We start from the raw sequence: 23,849 nt of genomic DNA, 5'->3' as shown, positions 1-23,849 counted from the left end.
GCAGTCCTGGATTGGGGCCACTGCTTCTGCAGCTGGGAGACCTGAGATTCAGGACTTGTTTTGACATGCTCTCAGCAGCTCCTGCTTGAAGGCACTTATGCTCACCATCAGCTGGCATCCTCTGAGGGCAGGTGGCTCCCTGCCAGAGGGGCAGCAACACTGACCCATGCCCCTGGGGCTCGGTCACTCTCCACCAGGCCAGGGGAGAGAGGCCCAGCCAGATGGAGCCAGGAGAAAGCACTACCAAGTTGTTGGCCAACTTAGGATGTGATGTTGGCTTCACAGGAAGCTACTTGGCTGCCTCTCCCTGAATCAAGATTCAGCGATGCCAGGAGACAGGCACAGCGGGGAAACTGAAAGCAAAAAATGGCAGAGTGGATGGCAACTCGACATTAATTCATTTTTACCATATGTCTGACTATTCATTACACTCCACCATTCTGTTCTACAAGACTCCTGGGGGTCTTCCATGCCATTTTATGGCTAGCGGGGTTCCTCTCCGCTTGCGGCACAGCGTCACCACACGTGCCCCGGCTAATGGCTCACGAGGTCCTGTGGTGGGAGCAGCCCCATCCCACTCACAGGCAGCCCCTGGCACCAACGTGCTCTGGCACTCACAGCCCATCCCCAGCACACCACAGGTCACCTGGCACAGGGGCCTGTCCCCCAGGAGCCGCACAGGCAGGTGACACCTGCTACAAACGCGCTCTGGCACCTGCTGAGAGACCCGCGCTGGGAAGAGCTGGGGTTTTTTATGGATTTGCAAATTATTCTGTATTTCTCTGCGGTCTCCCTCCAGAGTGCGCTCCTGGCATGGGACCAAGCCCCGGCTCCAGCAGCAAGCGTGACTCATCCTGGCAGGCAGCGGCCCAGGAGGGGGAGGATCACCCGGGCTGGGAAGCCAGCATCATGGCTTTGCTGTGTGCTCTGTCTGCACTGGCAGCAGCAGCTGTTTCTCCTCCTAGGTGGGAAGGTTGAATTAGCGGCCCCCTTGGCTGGATCCAGCTGTCCAGCCCCCGGTACGCTGTTGTGGCCTCTCACCCTGGCTCCTGTCACACGCACAAGTAGCAGTGAGCTGCCTGCACTCCGCCTGCACTCTGACTGCAGTGCTCCCCAGGCTGGGATCCTGCCCACAGAATGAGCAAACCCCAGTCTTCTTCAGTCTGAAAGAGCCTGGACCAGCTCCTCATGAACCAGCCCCTCATGAACCAGCCCCTCTGAGGGACTTCAAGGGGCACCAAAGGGCGTTCTGCACAGGGAGGTGCAGGGATGTCTCTGGATGTCAATGAGGAAGGCACAACGGCAAGTAGTGTAATAATAAAATTTCTTTATTAATAACATAAAATAAGAAGAGGAATGTAAAGTAATTCTTATGTCCCTTCAGATGCTGGAACCCCATTTATGAGCTACATTAGTTGGCTTCAGATGAATTGCCACAGCTGTCAGCATTGTGGTGATGGGTCTCCCTCCTGCACCATGGTGCCTTTAATCTCCTTGACAAACAAAATCATATCTCTTTTTCTGACAGATGGGGAGGTTCTCTCCTTAAGGATGTCCCCCAGAGCACAACACCAGCAGCACGAGGCATCTCAGCATGTTCCCTCATACTGCTGTGTACACAGGTCTGCAGCCTGCCCGGCCCCTGTAGTGCAGACTTGTCTTGCCCAGTGTCACTAATAAATGTCTTCCACAAGGCTCCCAACAGGGAGAAAGCCCTTATTTTTCTTTCTGTCAGACACATCCTTTTCCTCTTAAGTTTTTGTGCTTGCTACTGACCACAGACTGAAGTCAAATCAATGGAGCTGCTGTCATTGCTCCTCCCAAGGGCACATGCAATTAAAATCATCAGTGCTGCTTTGCCTAAAACACGGGGGCAAACTCTGCCTTCACAAACAGTTTTATTTCATCCCTTAAATCAGAGCATCAGAATTCTCTTACAGAAAGACTTCAGGTCTCATATATATTTTGATCATACAGATGATCAAAATTTACTTCAACATGCTGTTTTTCTTTTAAGAAGTACCAGGTGGATGTACTTGCAGAGGTCAAGCATGGACTCAGCACAGCAGTGAACAAGTACACACATTTCCTGGAGCACCCTGGGGATACTCAAATCATATCTGATGTTGATGACCATTCACTGACAACTTTATCAAGGCAATAGACTTCCTGTGCCTGCTTCCTCTGACTTCAGGGACAAAACATAGCTCCTCTCAGTCTGACACTCCTCAAACTTGGAGAAGAGCACCCCAGCAGCTGTGTGGGAAGTCCTAGAGGTCTGCATGGGGAGATCTGACTCCCAGTTGTATAAGATGCTCAAAGCCCAAAACATACATGCTTAAGTAAATAACTGATGCTTCTGAAGTCTATCCACCCCTAAGGCCACTCAATAATCCTCTCCTGGAAAACTTTACATCTCCTTCCACTCTGCTGAAGTGTCTGCCATCCTTCGTGGCCAGTTTTCCAAACGGTGTTCTGCTGCAGAGTACTTTTATTTGAGATCCTCATTCTGTCCCAAACCAGGAACTGGGGCAGGATGGAGTGCAGAGAAATACTTAAATGCAGTATTGATGTTATACTCTCACATAGAGACTTCTGTGACATTAGGACAATCTCCAGAAAAGGGGAAAAGGCTGCAGTTATTCCCCTCAGTTCACCTGCCCCATATACTTCCTTTAGTTTACCTGGAAACCCAGAGGCAGAGTTCTCTGTAGGAGACGCTTTCTGGGGACGGTCTGAGACACGGCAAAGACCTCTATAATCGAGTTAGGTGTTAGAAGTTTATTTCAGGGCATGGGATAGAGAGAGAGAGAGCCTGCTATGAGCCAGCAGATAGAGCTCAAAGCGGGCTCAGAGAGAACAATACAAAAGAGGGTAAAATATGAATACATGAGTTTAAGACTTAAGATTGCTAAGAAAGTAACAGAACAGAAGTGAGAGAGCCGGGGAAAAAGAGAGAGCTAAGAGAGACCAAGTGAAGCAAGAGTTAAGAGTTAAGAGAGACCAAGAGTTAAGAGAACCAAGAGAGCTAAGAGAATCAAGAGAGAGAACTCTCTTTTACAATTACTTATATAATCTATACATATGAATATTCTATTCTTTCACTAACCAATCTTTCTAAATATACTAATACAGTAACATTTGTGTGTGACCTATAGAAATCGCTATTTTTGCATATTTTTGGTTATCTCAGGGTCCTTCAGACCTTTCCTTATAAGGCTGGGATGAGGGGTCTCAGCTTGGTTTTATTGCAGGAAAGAATGTGTTCTGGTATACCAGCCCGGTTTCTTTGAATTATTCAAACCGTGCTATCATTTGTATTTCTTCCTTAGCCTTTCTGGCTAAGGAGTCATATTTATAATTTCTTTCTAATTCTACCTTCCCAACAGTTCTCCTTGTGCTGAGTTTGATTTTTACAATATCACCTCCACGTAGTAGCGCCTTTTTCTGCTGCAGGAAAGGAAGCGTCCCTGTTGAATGTCTTTTGCATTCATGTCCCGTGCAGCTCCTTGTGGCTCCGTGCTCCCTTCGGGCAGCGTGCCAGCGGTGCGAACCAGCAGCGCTTCCCAACGGAGCCGGGAAATCACCGCTGCGGCTTGGGGGGCTGCGAGGCTCACCCTCCCTGCCTGCCAGCGGGATGGGAGCTGCTGATACACCCAGGGAGGGAGCCACCCATCCAGCGCTCTCCCTCTTCCAGGTCGCCAAGTGTTCGCCAGCAGCCTGCAACCACGGCAGGTTTATTAAATTTAATGAATGAGTTTCACCAAGAGGCGCTGTGAAAATTCCACATATAAATCAGTATTTGTGTTCGTATTGGCACATTTCCTAAGGAAGCTGAAATCATTTGCGTTGCTTTATTGGCTGCCTGCTATAGCTAATTAACAACACAAATTAGCATGGAACAATCCCAAATTCAATTTTTGGAAAGGCACCCCATTTTTGTCCTTGAAATTACCAAATCACATATAAAGCATAATGCGTATGACACATATGATAGATATATGTGTGATGCACATCTACCACATACAAACCTAAACAAACATAAGAGCTTGCCAATATTAATCCACTTCAAATCATTGTTCCAGCTACTTGAGAAACAAATATGCATTCAGTGACCTTGCAGAGCCTGCATTTCCTTGGCTTGACATGACACAGAAAGCTCCTAAAAAAAGTGATGACTGAATTCTTACCAGAGAGATATACAATAAAGGTGGGTTAGAGAGGTACACAGATAAACAGAAACAGCCACCAAGAATATAGGAAAGGAGCACATCACTTACTTCTTCCAATAGTGTAATGGTAGTAAGACAATTTAAATATCTGAGCAAGACTTTCATGAAAGATCTGCTTCTGAGGATAACTCTTGCTCCTTGAGGAGCCACTGGGGACCAGCTCTGAAGTCATCCCATGCCAGCAAGAGGGAAACCTGCAGTGTCTGCAGGAGACCTTGCCAGTGGGAAGCTGAGCACCGAAGGGAGGGCTGGGAGAGTGAGCGCGGTGACCAGCGTGACACAGTGCTGGGACAGGCTCTGTGTTAGAAGCGTCTGTCAGTTCCTTGGAAACGACCGAGAACTGAAAGCATCAAAGAAATAAAGCTGTTGCCAGCTGGAGGAACAATAGGCGAGCCAGAGCTATCTTTAGCTCACGGGATTAAATTCAAATTGCAAATGCAAAGGCCTGGAAGAAAAGGCCTTCCCGCACTACTGAGCGCCAGCCTAAGTGCACAGCACAGCCCGGCACTGACGAGCATCCGCAGCCCCTTTGTCATCACCTCACCCCAAGGAAGGGCAAAAGGAGAGCTAAAGAGGAGGGTGAGTCTGTCCCTGCCTGACTGCAATGCTTCCAAATCACCAGATTTCTCCCTGGGAGGGATGCTCCTGGGAGGTTGCCATGCTTTGGCGGCTGCCCGGCAAACTTCGGCATCGGTAGCCATCCAGCTGCAGCCGCACAGACCTCAGCACAAGCCAGTTTTTCCTGCTTCTCATTCATGATGGGTAGAGCAGGCAGCAGCTGGATGTACCAGCACTCAGCACAGCCTCTTGCAAAATCATCAAGGGACGTGTGGTGGCTCCAGGATGGCAGCATGGGGCCCAGTTTCATTGGCAGTTCTAGGTTTGATGAGAGATGGTGAAACCGTTGTACCTCTTTCCTCTGACACCTTCATTCTGTGTGGTAACTCAGACCTCCCCATCCTATAGGCAGTGGCCCTGAATCCTTGGCCCACCAATTGCTCCTGAGAGTCCCCCACATCACAGCCAAGGAAAGCAATTCCTCATCAGCAGTTTTCAGGCTCTGCCCCTTCACCAGACAACCTGTACAGACTGAAAATTTAAAAACAGCCCAGTACAGCTCTGTGGCAACCAGGACATAAAGGACTGCTGGGAACACATCGTTGCTGCTGCCCCCCGATAGGGAGTGCTGATGGGCAAGCCTAAGCCAGATTTGGCTTTTAAGGTTTTTAAGGTTTTTTTAAAGTTGTATTAAGGAACATGACGTCTTGCCTTTAAGACCTTAGGATGTCTTAAAGCATTGTCTTGCCTTAGGATGTTAGCTCGTGTGTGTTGTCTAAGGGGCTGACAGCTTACTTAGGTCTGACAGCACACATCAGGCTGGCTGACCACAGGGTACATCTGCAGCATGCCCTCCAGACAGCTAAGCTTGCTCTGAGCCAGCTCCCAGTGCTGCCAGCTGCCAGCTCGGCTGATAACCCTGCCATGGAGCACAGGACACGGCCCCAGCAGAGCTCTGGCCACCGCGGCTACACCGCTACCCAAGGATCCATTTACAGCCGTCCCCAGTGGCTGCAGGGGGCTTGGTAAGGGGCTGGATCCCCAGCACTGAGGGCAGCACTGTCAGCCCCCACTCAGAGAGACTCACACTCGACTAATCGACCTGCATGGCCCTAAATAAAGGGACTTAGAATCTCCCTCCCGCTACACCAAACTGGAAAAAATCCAAGCTGTGAGCTAGGGATTGCAGACACACCAAAGAGCGAGCAGGGGAGGCTGTTGCCTGATAAGTTGTTTAATGAATTGCAGGCTTCTGAGCTGGTCTGTTTGGCTAGGGAAATCCAACAAGCACCTCACACCCGAGCACTAGGAAATTGGTTTAATAGTTTCAGTGCTGTAATGAAACACCACTGGGGAGCAGAGGTCCCAGCTCTCACCTGAGCGTGCAGTTTTCATGTTGTAAAAAACAAACTTCTTTCTGATTCCACCAAGTGTTTTGAGGTGTTGTTATACAGTCACAACACTGACTTTTAATGGCAGTGCAAATGACAGTCGCAGAAGATCAAGCGTGTACCTGTCCAGCTATGGCTTTCTGCAAAACCTGCCAGCAGTGCAGAGATTTTTAACTCCGTGCTGCAGTCATCTGCGTTTTTATGTTTGTTATTTTGTTTTTAAGCAGCCTCTTAGTGGTATCTGGAGGGCATTTGCTACTCTAATACTCAGCATGAAAAGAAGGGCTCGAACAAGAGGTTGAGCTCTTTTAGAAGAAAGAAAAGGAACTGCTGCAGCACTGGAGCTGGAGGAGCAGGCAGTGAAAGCTGCACCTTCAGCCTGGCCCTGCTGGCCAGGGGAGGGCAGGGATGCAGGGAAAGCCTCTCTGAGCCAGGCAAGCTGCAGCCGTGACGCAGCCTCCGTGCCTGGGCCGCCAAGGCAGAGGTGCCGGCACACAGAGGGTTACGGTGAAGTTATAACTTTAGCTGTTAAAATTCATGAGGTGTAAAATACAAATTGCACGTGGTGGATGAGCTGCCTTTAAAGTTTATATATTACTGTCCCCCAGCCCGCTCCAGTTCAACCCTCTGTTGGCAGGAGCTAATTAGAGCTCGCCAAAGCGGGAAGCGCAGCCCTGGTGCGGTGGCACAGGTTAGGCAGGGGGTCAGCCAGGGCCCATCCAGACTGTGTTTATAAATGTTTGGCTACAGGAAACTGGGGGAAACCCATGACCAATGCATGCATGCACAATCACAGATCAGAATTCAACCTTTATTCTCATTTCTTCATCTTTTTAGACTTCTCTGTTTGAAAGACATGAAGCTCTGCCTTTGAAGTTTATTTTTTTTCTTTTGTTTGATTATTCCCATAGCTCAATTTATGTAATTTTCCCGTAAAGAAAAAAGAAAGGAAAATATTTTAAAATAGTTTCCGCAACCCTAAAGCTTCTGCATTTATTTTTTTTATGTCAAACTCCAACCTCATTTTTATATGCTCCATACAACTTGACACACATACATCTTCCAGAGCCAAGCTTTCTTGCATTTCTGTTCACACTGAACAGAAACTCTGCCCTGAGTACCAGTACCAGTACTTTCACCATCCCAGGCAGAGGGGGAGAAAATCAAAAAGGCCCAGATAGACACAAGCATTTGGGAACACCAAACCTGTTTGTAAGGGTTTCTTCATGTCCTGGGTGACCCTACGTATCCTCACCCAGAATTCAGCCCCTGAGGGAATTTTACTCACATAATTCCTTCCCCACCCAAGAAAGACTTAGGGATCAGAAATTCAGTGGAGAAAAAAATATGTAAATATCCAGAGCACAGAGAACGAGCATCGGCTTATGCATAGCTGACTGAATTGAACACAAACAATGATTGAGAATAGGATGGGCTGGAAGAGGAAATTTAAATATTTATCCTAAATGCTCTTTCTTTGCATTTCTTGAAATAAATTACTCCCAGCAATTGCAGGCAGAGATTGTTGATTAATTCCAGCAAAAGCAGAGAGACGGGAAAAATTACTGAACATCATCTATTTCTGAGTTTCAGACGGTCTTTTCATATTTCATTGTAGTCTTTGTGATTGGGCTTTTTGACTCCAGGGTGATTTGTGGGCGGTTTGCAGAGGAGCTCGCTGCTCACGTCATATGTATAGATACAGATCGTGAAGCACCGCCACAAATATGAGAAGGAAGTGCTTTCCATACAGCAGGGTGGAAACACAGGCTGTTACCTGGCCAGAAGATTGCAAGGTGATCAGCACAGATGTCCTGAAGATGTTCTGCTGAGAAGAACTCACAATAGGGCCACTTGCGCCCTGATCCTGCTCAGCCACTGGCAGAAGCAGCGAGCACCGAGAGGAGAAGCAGAAACCAGGATGGTGTTACAGCTGGTTGAGCCTCGGCTGACAGAAATGCCCCGGGGCTACTGGCAATCGGACATAAATTAAACCAGTTGTGAAGCTGCTTTAGTTTATACTCGGGCACCAGGCCAGCCCCAGCTGCCTCAGCAGTGGAGGAAGGTCTTAAAGCTGCCTGTCCTTCCTCGCACGCAGGCTGCCAGGCACAGGGGCCCGTGTGAGTGTTCCTCCTCCCTCGGCCAAAACAGGTCCACGTGTGTTACGGGACCAAACCCCAGACTGGTTGTGCTGCTGACTCAGTGGCCTCAGGGAGCCTGCAGGAGACACTCCAAAGTATACAAGAATATCCAAAGTAAGGTGTTGTAATTAATTTTGTGTGAATTCACCGAGGGAAAACATCCATGCAGCTGTGGAAAAAAGTGGTTTTACTTTATTTCTGACTCTAGGAGTCAGAGCGGAGGTTTGCACACTCTCTGAAACTCCATGAGCAGCTGCACTGCAATGCACTAAATGAAAGAGTGAAATGTTTAAAAATGCTGCCGTGCAGGATAATCCTGCTGAAAACCAGGGAAAGCCTGAGCTGAGTCTCACTTGGCTGCTCCCTCCGTGTCCTGTGCCTGCTCGCACATCAGTGGAGCCGTGGAGCAGTGCTTGGCACAGGCCAGCCGCTCCCCACTGCCAGGCTGTCCCTGTTCCTCATGCAAGGGGATTTCCTCGTGTGCCAGCTCAAGAGCCACCTCTGCATGACCTACAGCAGGACCTGCACGTGCCACCATGTCAGCCGTGAGCACCGAGTGACGCCTTTGAAAGGCACCAAAGGCAGGGCAGGAAATCAGTCCCTGCACCCAAAGCCCCAGGGCTGCCCTTACAGCCCAGCTGCAGCAACGTGCCCCAGGCAGGCACGGGGTGGGTGGCTCTCTCTGCTGCTCAAGTGGCACTGAAGGCTTGGGGACCAGGCAGAATGGTGGCCCATGGATGGTGCCACCAGGTCTCGCTTAGGCCTCCCTCCTTGGGGCTTGTCACAAGTGCCCAGGTTTTTGCATTGCCTGAAAAGGAGACAAGCCAAAGCTTGGATTTCCCTGTGTGGGATCTTCAGCAGATGACATCAGAGAAGCTCTACAAATTCAGGAAACCATCACAAACCAGAGGCACCAGCTGTGAAGAGCAGTTGTGAACAGAGCAGGTACATTTTGCTGGCAGCTCTGCAGGTAAGCAGCAGCACACACCATAAGGGAGCCAGAGGATGGCTGGAAGCTAAATGAACCATCTTCCTTGCCTTGTGGTCACTGGGATTCAGTAAAAGTCACACTGCCATTTGCAGCTGAGCCTTTGCAGGCAGTTCCATTCCACTCAGGAGATCTTGCAGGCTCACAGTGACACAGATAAAGATCATGTCCCAATAGCTGAGACTTTTCAGTACGAAACAGAGTTCCCACACTCCCCTGAAATATTATTGTCTCTACAGTACATGTGTGAGTCTCACTGGTCCTACAGCACCTTGGAGAAGGAAAGCCTTTCTGGTTTGGGCAGAGGTTAGAACCATTGTGGTTACATTAGTAGCACATTGGGCCCAGAGCATTGCTTTCTTCATTTTCTAGCTATTGTCTTGGGGCTTTTAATAAACAAATCAGATAGATAAATAAATAGGTAGATTAACAGATCAGAGAGGTGATCAGAAAGTCCCCACACTGGATGCCAGTGCCATCACTTGACATCTAACATACAAGACAGTGTCCCCTGCCCCTGCTTCCATTCAAAATCCTACGCTGCTTTTCCAGTCACAGTACATGTTGAGCTCTCCTGCCTTCCTCACAGCCGAACTCACAGCCATTGCCTCCTCCAGCACAGCAAGAGTAGACACCAAGCACCAGACAACAAAAGCATAAAGCCTTTGGAAGCCCCCAGATTTCCACAGTAGGAGCTGTGGCCACAGCAGCTGCCCAGTTAAGACATCAGAAGGTAAGACCTGCTTTCCTATCCAGAGAAACCTCCATTTCCACATCAGGACAAGGCTGTGCCTGTGGCTGTGCCTGTGCCTGTGGGGTGGCCAGGGCTGTGGGGTGGCTGTGGCTGTGGGGTGGCTGTAGGGTGGCTGTGGCTGTGAGGTGGCTGTGGCTGTGGGGTGGCTGTGGCTGTGGGGTGGCTGTGGGGTGGCTGTGGCTGTAGGGTGGCCAGGGCTGTGGGTGGCTGTGGCTGTAGGGTGGCTGTGGCTGTAGGGTGGCTGTAGGGTGGCTGTGGGGTGGCTGTGAGGTGGCTGTGGCTGTGGGGTGGCTGTGGCTGTGGGGTGGCTGTGGCTGTGGGGTGGCTGTAGGGTGGCTGTGGCTGTGGGGTGGCTGTGGGGTGGCTGTGGCTGTGGGGTGGCTGTGGCTGTGGGGTGGCTGTGGGGTGGCTGTGGCTGTAGGGTGGCTGTGGCTGTGGGGTGGCTGTAGGGTGGCTGTGGCTGTAGGGTGGCTGTGGCTGTGGGGTGGCTGTAGGGTGGCTGTGGCTGTAGGGTGGCTGTGGCTGTGGGGTGGCTGTAGGGTGGCTGTGGCTGTGGGGTGGCTGTGGGGTGGCTGTGGCTGTGAGGTGGCTGTGGCTGTAGGGTGGCTGTGGCTGTAGGGTGGCTGTGGGGTGGCCAGCAGCATGTGCAAGGCACATCTGGGCTCTGGTGGCATGAAAGCTCAGGTGGGTAGCACCAAGCAGACCCAATGGACCAAGGATTTTGAGAAAGCAGCCCTTGCTGTCAGAGCCAGCAGCCAGTGGAGAAGGTGCATAGCACAACTGGGGAACCAGAAGTCACTGCCTCCCCACCGGCGTTCTTCACACATCCAGCTTGGTAAGGCGGGGACTTAAGAGAAACAAGAGGCGATTTAACTGCTAGCAGAGCCTGGGGGGAAAGAGTCTTGCAGGTTCAAGATACACAGAGGGATTTTAAAACCCAGGCTTAGGAATAAAAAGCAAAAAGAGGTTGCTCAGAGGCAGCGCTTTTCAAGAACCGTGCAATGTAGTGACCACCTGAGGTTAATCCAGGCAGAGTGGGTGGCAGGCGTACGGAATTACTTGATGGCAGGGGGACGGACCAGCTGAATAAGGGATTTACTTGTGAGAAGGGCAGAAAAGAAGGGCTGGAGGAGTAAGCAAGTTGGTAGTGAGCCTTTTCACAGCAAGTGATTAACCGCAGTTTCTAATGAGCAGAGGGGGACTAAAGCTGACTGCTTTTTTAAAGCCATTTCGATAACATTGGCCCCGATGTAATAAGCTATTTGTTTGTGCCTACTGGCAGGGACAGCAAGTCGCTACTGAACATAATCCTCTAGAACCGGGGCTGTCAGCTCGTTCAAAAGTGTCAGCAGCAGCATCCAAAAGGGCCCAGGCCCCATCACAACAACCATCCCAAACGCTATTTAAGTGCCTCAAGCGCTTTTGTTCTCTCTCTCTCTTTCTGCCCTCTCTTTACCCTATTCTTCTTCTCCCTCCCCGGGCGGCGGTGGGGCTGATTCCCAGCCCTCTGCCCCTGGGCTGGCCGGGGGGCCCAGGGTGGGCTGGCCCGTGGCTGGGGATTCCTGGATGACCTTCGAATCGTGTCCCTGCCAGTTCACTGAGCTGCCCTTTCCGATGAGCGTCACTGCTGGCCAAAGCAGGCAGATTATTGATGGGGGGCACAAGGAGGGCAGAGGGGAGCTGTAGGGAGGGGGAGGCCGATCAGCCTACCCGCTCGGGATATTTGAGGAGGTTTGTCCGCTCCTTTGCGACGAGGGCTGCTTCTGGGAATCTGTGCTCCCCTGATAATGTTGATGAGTACACACGCTTTCCTAGAATAGCATGAAAACATGGTGCAACAACGCAATTAAACGCAGCCCACAGAACAGGCTGAAAACAAAGCTGAACTCGCAGCCCCAGCCAAGCCCTTTCAACCCGGAACGAAATGCTCCTTTAAAGCCACAGATGCACAAATAAACAACACTCTTTTATAAACTCCTCTTTCTACTTCAATGCCACATCATTCCTGTTTTCAAAAGAACCCCAGATCACCCACGAACCCAAAAATCCCCAGGTTCTGCCTGTTTTCCTGGCATGCCAAAGCTGTTACCATCACTGCCTGCAGGGAGCCTGGCATCACGGAGACCTCACGGTGGGACATGGTGGCTTGGGCCAAATCCCTGGGAAGCAGAGGGACCACTTCTATGCCTCTTTCAGGCCATGGATGACAAGGCTGCTTGCCTGAAACACTGTCAGAGCCTGGGTGGCTCTCGAGTGGATGGACACAGGGAGTGGCAGTATTTTATTTTTGCTAATTATTATTTATATTACCATAATTCCTTCTCCCAGCAATTTCTACAGCCCTCTCATCTGGATATGTGCCATCTCTGACAGATGAAAAACTCATAGGAGATGGTGGTCTTTGAAGAGGCACACTCAATTTTCTTTTCTGGATTTGCAAAATTCCCTGTTGCAAAACAAAAAGTCAATTTCTCATGTGATCCCAAGTTCAAAACTACTAAAGGCATGCAAAGTACTCCATTCCAGTGTCTCTGCTCTTGAATCCACAGTGTCTGATTTGATTGGAGACTTCACATATACACTGACTGCCTCTGGAAAAAATTGTCCCGTCTTCCTTTAGCTCCCTTGATAGTTCCTGGTACATCCCTCCCTTCTCCAGAGGCTCCCCCTTTTTTGTCTGAGTCCCCAATTCATTATTCATCCTTTTGGGATGAAGAATCACTTCATTTTAGAGTGCTGCCAGCTTCCTAGCACTGGTGGATCTCCAATCCACAGGACCCCTGTGAAAATGGGTGACTGCAAAAAACAGCCTGCTAAGAGCCACCTTCCCAGGGCAAGCTGATGGAACCCAGACTCCCAGGCTCAAGTCAGGGCAGAAAGCAGAAGACTTTGCGTTTTTGAAGGCATTTTTGTCAAAAGTTAATTCCGATTTAGTGCCATTTAATCCCATGGCCAGAGAGAACAGCGCAGCTGATGCTGAGCTGGGCAAGAGGCCTCACCAGGGAATTACCGACGTCACTCAGCGCTGGCAGTCTGGATATAAATAGGCCTTCCTGACAGCTGCTGGGTCTCCACCCTTTTTTCCTCGCATGAACTTGTGTTTCCTGTTAAAGTTGCAGGATTATTTGAGGTTTGGCTGGAAAGGAGCAGATGTTCTGCAAATGACACCGAGAGCCACACACTGTACGGTGGTGGGGATCTCCCAGGGCTGCCCCTTTGCAAGCACTGGGCTAGAGGGGAGGGTTTGCAACAGGGACAAGGTTCCCTTTCCTGAAAAACAAATTTTCCCACAAGAAGTTCTCATTAACAAAGTCCAGCTCCTAGGGGTATTTTTAAAATGAGGCTGAAGTTTATACATACAGCTGTGGAGAATAACGCTGTAAAATTATGAGAGGGTTTGTGTCTCTGGCTGTGCCTCCCTCCCTCTCAGCAAAAAATCCTCACTTCAAAGGGAAAAGGCAATCCTCTCCCCCTCTTCCTGCACTAATTTTTTCCCCTGAAAATATTTTTCCTCCACATTTCCAAAGCATTGCCCAATTAATTACTTCTAGACGGCATCTCGCAGCACGGCCGAGCAATAATGAACGAATCCTTGTGGCTCACGTGCTGGTGGCTTAAAAAAAAGATTACTTTTAATCAGTGGAATGAGCAGAGGGGCAAAGCCTATTGAACTCGAGCATTCACAGGGAGCCCAGAGCAGCTCCAAGAGCTGGGTGTGACTGCGGTCTGCTCAGTCTGGCCTGTGGCAGGAGACTTCTCCTGAGCACATTCCTGGGGAAGAATGGCCAGGGCACTATCCCATGTACACTGCAGCTGATGCCAGGCTGCTCATCAGGCAGGTGAAGTGGTTTGTAAAACATTACAGTTTTCATTAGAGTTTTTTTCTCTCTCTCTCACTCTGTCCATTTTAAAGCTCCACCTTTTGAGCTGAGTGATTCCAATGAAACCAATTTTCTTAAGTTCTCCCCTCCTCCACCAGCACAAGGAAAGGTGCAGCAAAACTTCAGCTCTGCCTACAAAAAAACATGAAGCAAAAGTTGTGCTTTTTGGGGCAAGCACTATCTTTTACTCTCTGTAGAGCATTAAACAGTAAGATCAGCATGCTCTCTACTGCTGCAGTCTGAGTAACAAGGAGCAGGAATAATTCCCATTCCGTTTTCCTTCTAGTTTCTGAGTAGGATGGATGAAGGCTTCTGTGAAGCACACAGCTCTTAGTTCCTGCCTTCCCTTGAGGTGTCCAACAATGAGATCCTTTGACACTGCCTTGCTACCCATTTCAAATGCCTTTTCTCCTAACCAGGACCTGCCATCGGGAACCAGCTCCCGACACTGCATACCTATCTCATTCCTGTTATAGTTTGTTATAGTATAACTGTATAATGTTAAGGCACAATTTACTAATATTTTGACAGTTAGCAGCACCTAGAAAATGCCTCAAAGCCCCCTACAATTCTACTTACAGACTGCATCTTCCTTAATCTGATTAGTGAAATTTACTATACTGGGATAGTAGGAATTTTATACTTGGGGTGAATTCGAGAATTCTTTAGCAAAGGAATTTCCCATTCCTTGCTAAAATTTCAACTCTCTGCAAATGTTGACTGATGCATATGTTGAAGATGAGCAACTTATGATGACATTGTCACATTTTCCTCCTCTCAAAATTTCAGCAGACTTTTCTGTCAGCTCCAGAAGAAATTACAGCTGGCTCCTCTGATCACCAATGAATCACCTGGCCCACACATCAGGCATTGCCTCCTCCAGGGTGAAATGCAGCATGAGACGTTATGCAAAATTAATTACTATTGCACAGGCAGATTAAAAGCACTTCCTAGGATAACAAGCTGCTTCTACTCTTCCCTATTTTGTTTTATTTTTAACAGAAAAGAGTGGATGAGTTTCCCCCCAAAGTCACAGATAGGAACAAGGCAGTGACTTTGGTGAGAGATTTGTACTAGCTCCTGTTAAAGCTGATCTCCACCTGACAAATGATAGCTCTCCTGTGAGCCCTAGGCATTTTACTCCCAGAACTAGCTGTGATCTTTCCCATGTTTCTGGCACTAGCTGAGCGTGATAATACCAAGCCTTGGACCTCCCATTTGAGAAATTGCTGGTATTGTCTGCAAGTGTCACAATCACATTATCATCCATAAATGGTGCTGTACAGAGGAACTTCTTGGGGCCCTTCTAGCTTGCCACGGTCTGTCCCTTCTGCTTTGGTCGTGCTTGATGCTGTACAGGGAGTACAAATGTGGCTTGATTGGATTAAGGCCTTTATTTCTGTGAGGTCTGCTACTATTCACTGAGGTTTAATTAAATTTGTGACCTCCAAGTGGTCGGGGAATGTGTGTCAAGTCAGGCACATAGGAAAACTGATTCATTCTGCAAAAGCTTTGTAGGTGGACAATGCCATTTGAATCTTTCATGACACCGATACCAAGAGAAGGGCCACAGAATTATCAAGTATTATGCTTTTGCTGAGCCTCTGGGACAAAGGTTTAAGCTGGGAAGGTCCAGGTGAAGGCAAGTCTCACTTTTTATCCATCCCTAGTTCCTACTGCTTAGTTAGTTCAGTTTAGAGGGACAGTGGAACCCCTCCTGAGAGACTGCATCACCTGGCAATACCTCTGGAGCACGTGGCACCAGAGGCTTGGTGCAGCCTCTCCTTTTCCTCACACCCCAACCCCTGGCAGCTCCCTTCCTCAGGATAATCTTCTCCCTCACCCACTCTCCCCTTGGTCTCCTGCCTGCCCATGGGCTCTGCCCACCTCCAGCTTTGTGGGGAAAAAGAGGAGCAGCAGAGGCTGGTCTCCATGCAGATAAGGATTCCCTACTGCTGGAGACAGAGGCAAACAGAGTCAGCAGAGGAGACACACAAAGCAGAACACAAAATTAGTATTGTGGACTTTGTGGCCTCAGGACCCAGTAATCCTGGTAGCATTGAGTAGGGCACAGTTTTCACTGTGTTTGCACATATTGCAACCCTGCCACAGTCTAATTGCATTGACCATCACTACTTCAAACCCCATGGGAGCATGGGGATGAGCTTGGTAGTAATATTTTCTAGTCAACTACTTTGGAAGTATTCTCCTACTTTGGCAGCAGGTAGTCCTCATATCTCAGCTGGAGGGAGACTCTCTGTCTGGTTTTCTAGAGAGCTGATGTGTGATCTGTTCCTGCTCATGACAGTATGGTAGGGGCCCTTCCATTGACAAGAATTTCACCAGCAGGAGAGACAGAACAGTGATGCTGCTCCCAGAAAGATGTCTTGAAGCCTGTCCTGTCTGAGAAGACTCTCTTTGAGTGGAGGAGAGGAGACAAAACAAATGTATCTCAGGGAGGAAACCAGGGAAATTATACCTCAGCGTGCCTTTGCCAAAAAGTGTCAAAGAGATGTAGGCAGGGGTAGCACCTTTCATTAAACAAAATAGTATATCTGAGGAAAACAACCCAGCTTTAGGGAATGCAGGCACTCCTTCAGGCCTAGAAACAACAATCTCCCCAAGGTAAATAGGGGTGAGAGCACCTGGTTGATGCTGATCATTTGAATGGTCTGAGGGAAATGCTGGCTGGTATCTGCAGGGCAGGCTGGGGGATGTGAGGAACAGTAACGAGGCAGAGGTGACAAGCCTGAAGAGAGCCAGCTTGTCTTTCATTCCTCCTCTTCTCCTTAGGGTCCAAAGCCAGGAAGGCTGTTCCTTGTGCTGAGGAGGGATGGGGCTGCATCCTCCCCTGAGCCTGCAGCTCTCTCCCCAGGCAGCTCGCACAAGGAGAGGACTGGGGGATGCTGGGGTGGCTTTGTGTTTGATCCAAAGGAACAACAGACATTTAGGGTATTTCTGACAAGGGCCAGGAGGAGATAAGAAGACAAGAAGACCTGCCCAGGGTAGGAAGTCAGGTAGTTCTGGGTCATAGTCACAGTACAGAGGGAAAAGGAGGAGGCAGAGGAACATCTGTTACAAGAGGGATGTCATGATGGCAAAGGAGGGAAGCAGAAGATACAGAAACAGAAGAAGAGCTAGGGAAGACAAGGAATGACTGACAAAAGCACAGTGGAGTGGGATGAGAGAAAGCATGAGATGAGAGGGAGTTGTAAATGGCTGACAGATTGTAAAACGATCTGTAGGTGGCAAAAGGAAATTATAGAAAAGAGGACATGCTTTTCTAGGAGAAAGGCATTGGATATTGCAGCTAAGAGAGAGCTTGTAAATACTGAAAGGGTTGAGGGGAAGACACCTAAGCAATGGTTCCACCAAAACAAGGCTCTGGTCTGCCATAGCAGAAATATTTTCTCTGACAAAAATGTTTCAGGGATCCAGAAGGAGCCGTTTAATCACCAAGAAATAGCTAAGAATCCATACATATTTCTTAGTCTAAAATGAAAAACAACAGAATACTGTAAAGAAGCCACAAGAGGCACCAATTGAAGTATTTCCAAATGGGATAGGATAGGACCACTATGAGGACTTTATTCCAAATGTAAATAAATACACCAAAAATGCATCATCCAGAGCATCCTGCAAAACAACAAAGGACACTCTACAAAACACTGTATTATATCTGCAGGTAGCCCCTGGGCAGATTTCTTGTTCCAGCTTCTTTGAACAGCTATGGTATTAAAGGAAGAGAATCTGGGCAAATCTCATCTCATTAGAAGACATTCAGGACATGCATCTGTCATTTAGTATGAATTAAAACCTCGGAGATTAAATTGCCTGCTATCCCCAGGCACACACTGAGGAACATCTCAGCAGCATTTTCACTCTGCTGATGTATGGTGGAGCCATTTTTTTGTTTAGATAGTCAAGAAAAAAAATAGTCTTAATCATGGCAAAATTGTGAAATTGCCATATTTTGAGTATTTGTTGTAATATGAGTGCCTCTTCTTCATCTTTGGCTTTGTGTCATTATTGAGTTGGAGTTTTTTTAACTGCGATCCTAAATCTTACTGTCCTTACTCCTTAAATACTATAATCACTCTTAATGTGGGGAAGGAGGCTCAGCAAATGGGCCTAGAGCTTTAAGATTTCTCTTCAAGGGCATTATCAATAGTTTCTTGGCAAAGGAGCTCATGGATTTTCTTCTGATGATGGTGCCCAAGTGACTGTAGTTTAAGCAAATAGCTCAGCAAATGTGTTTCTAGGCAGCTATCCCCTACACCATTCCCCGAGCACCAATGTCAGAGAAATATAGCAAGTACCCCCTGGTCAAAGGATCTGATATATCCTGCTTCATCCTCCTGAGCCTGCAGTTGTTAGTAAATGCCCAGTGCTATTGATTCTGTACCTGCTCTTTCCCCCTCTCCCCACTGTTGAGGTCCTCACAAGGAGTGCCAAAGGGCAGTGGTCAAGGCTTTTCGGATAAGTAAAGTTGTACATTCCAGGGACCCCAGCTCTGCCTGCTCCTGCTTAAGCAGGGAAAGCAATTCCATGGCTTTTGGTAATAAGGAGAAGGGTCAAGATGGTGCTTAGACCTCTAAGCTAACATTCTACCAGGACAGCAAAACATCTCACCTGGCTCACCTGCGAGCTTGGTCTCCATCATGTCTCAGAGGCACAGGAAAAAACTCCATGTCTGAGCAATTCCTTCTTCTCCTGAGACCATCTGTGCTGAACCTGCAGACCTTCCTCACTTTCAGAGGCACCAGCCTGTTGGCCAGCTGGGCCTCCACTCAGCTCCCCCGTGTCTGCAGCAGATGGCCGGATCCACGGCCCGCGTGGTGGCTGCCAGCACCTTCCCCGTCAGCAGATCAGATGGACTCTCACACATGGCTCTGATTCACACTGGATGCCTCAAGGTCAGGGATGGCTGGAGATCATGGAGAGGTCTTTTGATCTGTTTGCTGTGTCTCTCTTTTCGCAGCATCCCTGCCGTGGGGGCTCTCCCCAGACAAAGCGCAGGAAGGGAGATGGGCTGTGCCTTTCGGCAGTGCAGCAGGGGAAGGAACACGAGAAGGCATTGGAGGGATTTGGGATGAGGTCCATCTCCTCTTCTTCCTGGTGCCTTGCACATGCTGATCTTATCATTCCATTTTACCAAGATGTGCCCTTGTTCTTGGCTGAGAATTCATTCTTTATTTAATAAACTTTAACATTAAAAGCCACTTAGCTGCAGTTGTAAGAGGTTCATCAGGGCAGAGTCACATCTGCTGACTTTACAAGGGCACATCCTGCCATGTGATCCACAGCCCTCCAAGAGAGGGTACGCAAGGGGCTGCAATATCAATTTTGCAGGTGGCTTGTAGCCTCTTGTGTTTTTTCACCATTGTTGCTGGATAACATTAGGGAGGATGTTAATACATAACTTATCCAAGGTTTCTGAAGGCCTGTTTGGCCTTCAGCAACAAAAGGGCTCTCTGTGCCTGTCCTAGGTTGTGTAGCATGGCAGACGAGTACCCTCTCCCTTAGTGCCCTTCTCATACTTCATAGACAGAGAAGAAAGATTATTCTCTCCACTGAATACTTTAATACCTTCTATTTTTATTTCTGAGAAAGTTTGGAGGTTACATTTTCCTTAACAACCCACTGAAATCTGAGGCCTTCGCTCTGTGCTTAATAAATCTTGCTGAACTTAAAAATACCTCCCCTGAGTGAAACCAAAATAAAAACTGAGTAGAGTCTTTGGGATTTACTTCCCTTTTTTCTGATTTTCCTATTATTGTCTGTGCCATTTTGCCTTTGACATATTTTTCCATCTGCTGGGTGTTGTAGGAACTTCTGCATTCTTCCTATAATGAGTCCATGTGAAGAAGATGAAGGAGTACAAGCGAAGTTCCAAGAAGCCTTGTGCTGTTGTCGTGGTTTTAAGCCCGGCTGAAAATTAAGCACTCTTTATTGCTATCCAGGCTTCTTGTAGCTGTGATGCTCAGGGCTAATGTCCTGAGCCCAGACAAGACCAGGAGTGGCTACAGAGATGCGATGAGCCAGCTCCTCCATGCCCTGCAGGACCAGCCTGCAGGCTTGAACTGAAGCAGGCACCGGGAGCGTGTCTTCTCCTCCTGGTGATCCTCCTCCCCTTGGGGCTGGCTGGTGCTGTGCAAGCTGGCCCTGGCGGGATCAGCTCCTCTAGAGGGTACCGCAGAGGAAACAGGAATGTTGTTCTTTTAGCTGTCCCTTATCCTGATGAAATCTGCCAGCTGCACAGCTGCCGTGTGCTGGTGGATGTTCCTCTGCCGGGAGGCGAGGTGTTGAACGCCAGCCTGACTGACGGCCGTCGCCAGGCTCCGGCTGCTGATCAGCACCCTCGGTGCCCCTCAGATAATGATGACTTACCTCTTCCCGGATTGGAGAAGAGCAGGCCTGTGAAAAGCTCCACCGCTTGTAAGTAACTGCTCCTTTCAGCTTCAATGACATGTCACATCCATCCTTGAGCTCTTCCAAAAATTCCCTCCTGGGACTGTGCTTTCCCCATAACTCGGAGTGACATGCATTGGCAAGGGGGGAGACGAGGGTCTCGCTCAGCTCAGTCCTGACGTGTGGAAATGAAAAGGCTGGGTGGCGGGGATGGGGTAAGGAGAGGCCTGTGGCAGACTAAATAAATTGCACCCTGCCTGTGTTATGCCAGCAGGGCTCCAGAACAGTTCCACGGGCTTTTGTAAATGGGAATTTGCCTCCTCCATCGCTCAGGGCAGTGCTGTCAAACAGTGTTGCCAGGCTTGTGCCTCATCCAGAGATCTCAAACATTTCCCAAGTCGCCCCACTCCAATTTACTCTCACAAAATGATGTTTCCCTTTTGGGGAGGGGGGAAAGAAAAAAGCAGAAAAGTGAGCCCAGAAAGGCCCACCGTGAGGCTGGGGGAGAAGGGGAGGGGAGGCAGCAGGTGAGTGGGAAGGGATGGGAGGCTGAGCAAGACAAGGGCTTTCACAACACAGGAATTCAGGCTCTTCCCCCCCTCCCGGCTCCCCCTCTCACCCTTGTTTGAATTTAGCATGTGTCCTCCTATGGCGTCGTAATTACTAAGATTACCGAATGAATCTTTGCTTCTGTACACACCGGGCATTCAGCGGAGCTCTAATAGTTGTCATTAAGTTTTCAGGGAGGTGGGAGAAGATAGATTGAATGCATGCACTCCAGCGCTGCGCAGAGCCCATTGATGGCTGCTGAGTAATGATTTTTTTCTAATTGGTGGAGAGCAGCGGCCCTAATGGATGGAGCCTCTCTGTGCATTTGCACTGTCTCCTCAATCAATAACCCTCGCTGTGCCTGGCACGGAGGAGTTCCTGAAAGCCCCTTTGTAATAATGGATTGCTGGAGGTTACACAAACCGCTGTCTCCCGCTGAGTCAGCCCTCTGTCAGGCACCTCTCGCTTCCCTGGGCCCCAGCTTTCCAGACGGGACACCCGCAGGGGTCCCTGGCCTCGGCCCCCTGCGCCCCGCGGCTCCCCGGCTTGCGGGGCGGGTGCTGCTGCCCGCAGAGCCCGAGCTGCCTCGGAGCAGCGGCAACAGCTGGGAAGCTTTTTATTGCCTTTGGCTTGGGAAGTTTGGCTTTTTATAGGAGGCTTTGTGGGAGTTTCTAACCCCCTCCCCCCCCACACACACTTCTCTTACCTTCTTAAAGAAAAATCCCCAGGTCAGATGCTGACTATGGAGGCTGAAAGCACAGAGAGGTCAGGCCGTGCCAGGCAGGGCTCTTGACTCGGCCAGAGCAGGAGCCCAGCTCAGGGAGAGCAAGCTTTGACCACCCAATTAACCACCAGGCATGCACAGGCTGCTTGCACCCTAGCCCTCAACATCCCCCCAGTTCCTGCTTTCTTTTTGAGGAATGACATGCAGTGAGAGCCACAAGAGAGCTCTCAAAATTCAACCTTGCCAGTGCGTTTCCAGGAGGCAGGCAGGTCTCAGGCTGGGGGAGAGATGAGAAATGGGATGTTACAGAGAATCTTAAAAGGGATGCCTCAACACTGAGATCAACAGCTCAGCCTTCCTCCTCCCAACACAAGAGAGCCTTTTACTGGAGAAAAAGAGGGGATTTCCATGGTTTGATGAGATTTACAGATGGCTGAGGCTCGGTTTCTTCACTGTTACTCTGCTTCAGCTCTGTGTCCTCAGAGCCCACTGCAGAGCACTTCTGAGTGGCAGCCTGTTGTCACTGTAAACTCTGAGCCCCTCAGAAAAGGTTCCCACTACTGGGACCTTCTGGAAGTGGCCCTGCCCTGGCTGAGGGACCCAGATCCCCATAGCTCAGGGCTCCCAAGTGCCCTGCACTGTGTCTGCTCTTGTTTGCTTTCTAGTGAGGTTTTCACATTTCATTGTGTATCTGGGCTTTACCCAGCTGCACCACCCAGGCCATCATCCACCCCAGTCTCTGGGAGGGACATTACTGTGGGCAGGAGAGTTTGGGATTGCCCAGATCGGATGGCTGGCTGCTGTCAGTCCCGCTGTCAGTCCCGCAGACAATTTGGATCTCCTCCAGCACTGAGGTAATTGGCATTTTCTGTTGTCTTCTCCAATGTTTTGGGGTATTCATAGCTTGTAATGATCTTCAATGCTCCCTGAGATCAAAAGTGAATTTAAGGTCTGCCCCCAACTTGCTTTACTTACAAGCTGAAAACACAAAAAGGTAAGGTAGGAGAGCTGATCTTGCTGGTAGGGAGGATCTGACCTCAAAACTTCATATTGAGCCCCAGACTGAGTCCCTAGAAAGTGGCTCTGTGGGTCTGGGTGGCAGAGAACATCTCAGGATGTGAGCAGCATCATCTGCTGATCCCTCCAGGGCTCTGGGCATACCAATGAGCAGGTCCCAAAGGACCTGCATCATCCCATTAGCCTGGGAACATGAGTGAGGGCAGGAGGGTGATCTGAGCCTCTGCAGTGAAACCTCATGCCCTTGCTTGGCAAATGACCACTGGAAAACATCCCTGGGACGGGCTTCAGCAAAGGCTCTTTCTATGTTGCCAGGTACACCTTAGTTGCAGCTGAAGAAGTGGCAAGTAAAGGGTTGTAGAAGAAGAAATATATTTTCTCGGTTGATGTCCTGGTGAGGGAAAGACTATGGAATTGTTTAGGAGGTGGAAGTCCAATTCATCCTCATTGTCACTCCTGACTCTCCATCTGAGTGCAGTGAGTGATTTTCTCTCCCTTTCACAGGGCCAGTCAGTCATACATAAGCTGCTTTCTCAGTGAGCAAGGTGTCAGAAGGAGAAGGAGACAGGTGGCTTTGGTTCTCTGTTTTTCAGCAGAGTCTCTCACCAGGATGTGCAGAGGTCCAGGCAGGAGTGAGGTCAGTTCTTCCAGGATCTGTGTCCATCCCATGACCACAAGTGTTTCACCCTTTATAAGATCATCCCTCAGATCCTCCTGATCACTGAGATCAGCCCTGAGATGATTGCCACAGAATGAACCAGCCTTGTTCAGGGGCCTGTGGCTGCTCTTTGCCAGTGCCTGTGCCCAAGGTGACAGAGAGGGAGGACAAAGTGGTGAAACCCCAGTCTGAGGAAGGAGGCACAGGAAGCAGGTTAGCAGGCAGAGAGGGGAAAAGAGGAAAGAAGGGGCCAGGGAGGTCCTTTGGGGACAGAGGGTCTTGGAAGGGAAACCAGAGTGATGGTGAGGCAGAGCTGAGACATCTCAGACAGAGACCCACAGGAGAGCACATGTTTGCTCCCTGCTGCTGCCTTGGGAATGAGGGAACTCCCCAGCCATCAGCAGGGCAGGACTGGTTCAACAGAGACTGGAGACAAGGTAGACCAAGGCATGCTTACAGAAAATCTGTGTGCAAAGTTTCAAGGAAAGAAAGAAGTATTTTCTGTCTTTTATGAAGATGTTTTAGAATCCTTTTGTAAGGATTAT

Source organism: Cyanistes caeruleus, chromosome 3 (assembly GCF_971803275.1).
Source record: "Cyanistes caeruleus chromosome 3, bCyaCae1.hap1.1, whole genome shotgun sequence".
Classification (NCBI taxonomy): domain Eukaryota; kingdom Metazoa; phylum Chordata; class Aves; order Passeriformes; family Paridae; genus Cyanistes; species Cyanistes caeruleus.
This window is presented reverse-complemented; position numbering follows the sequence as displayed.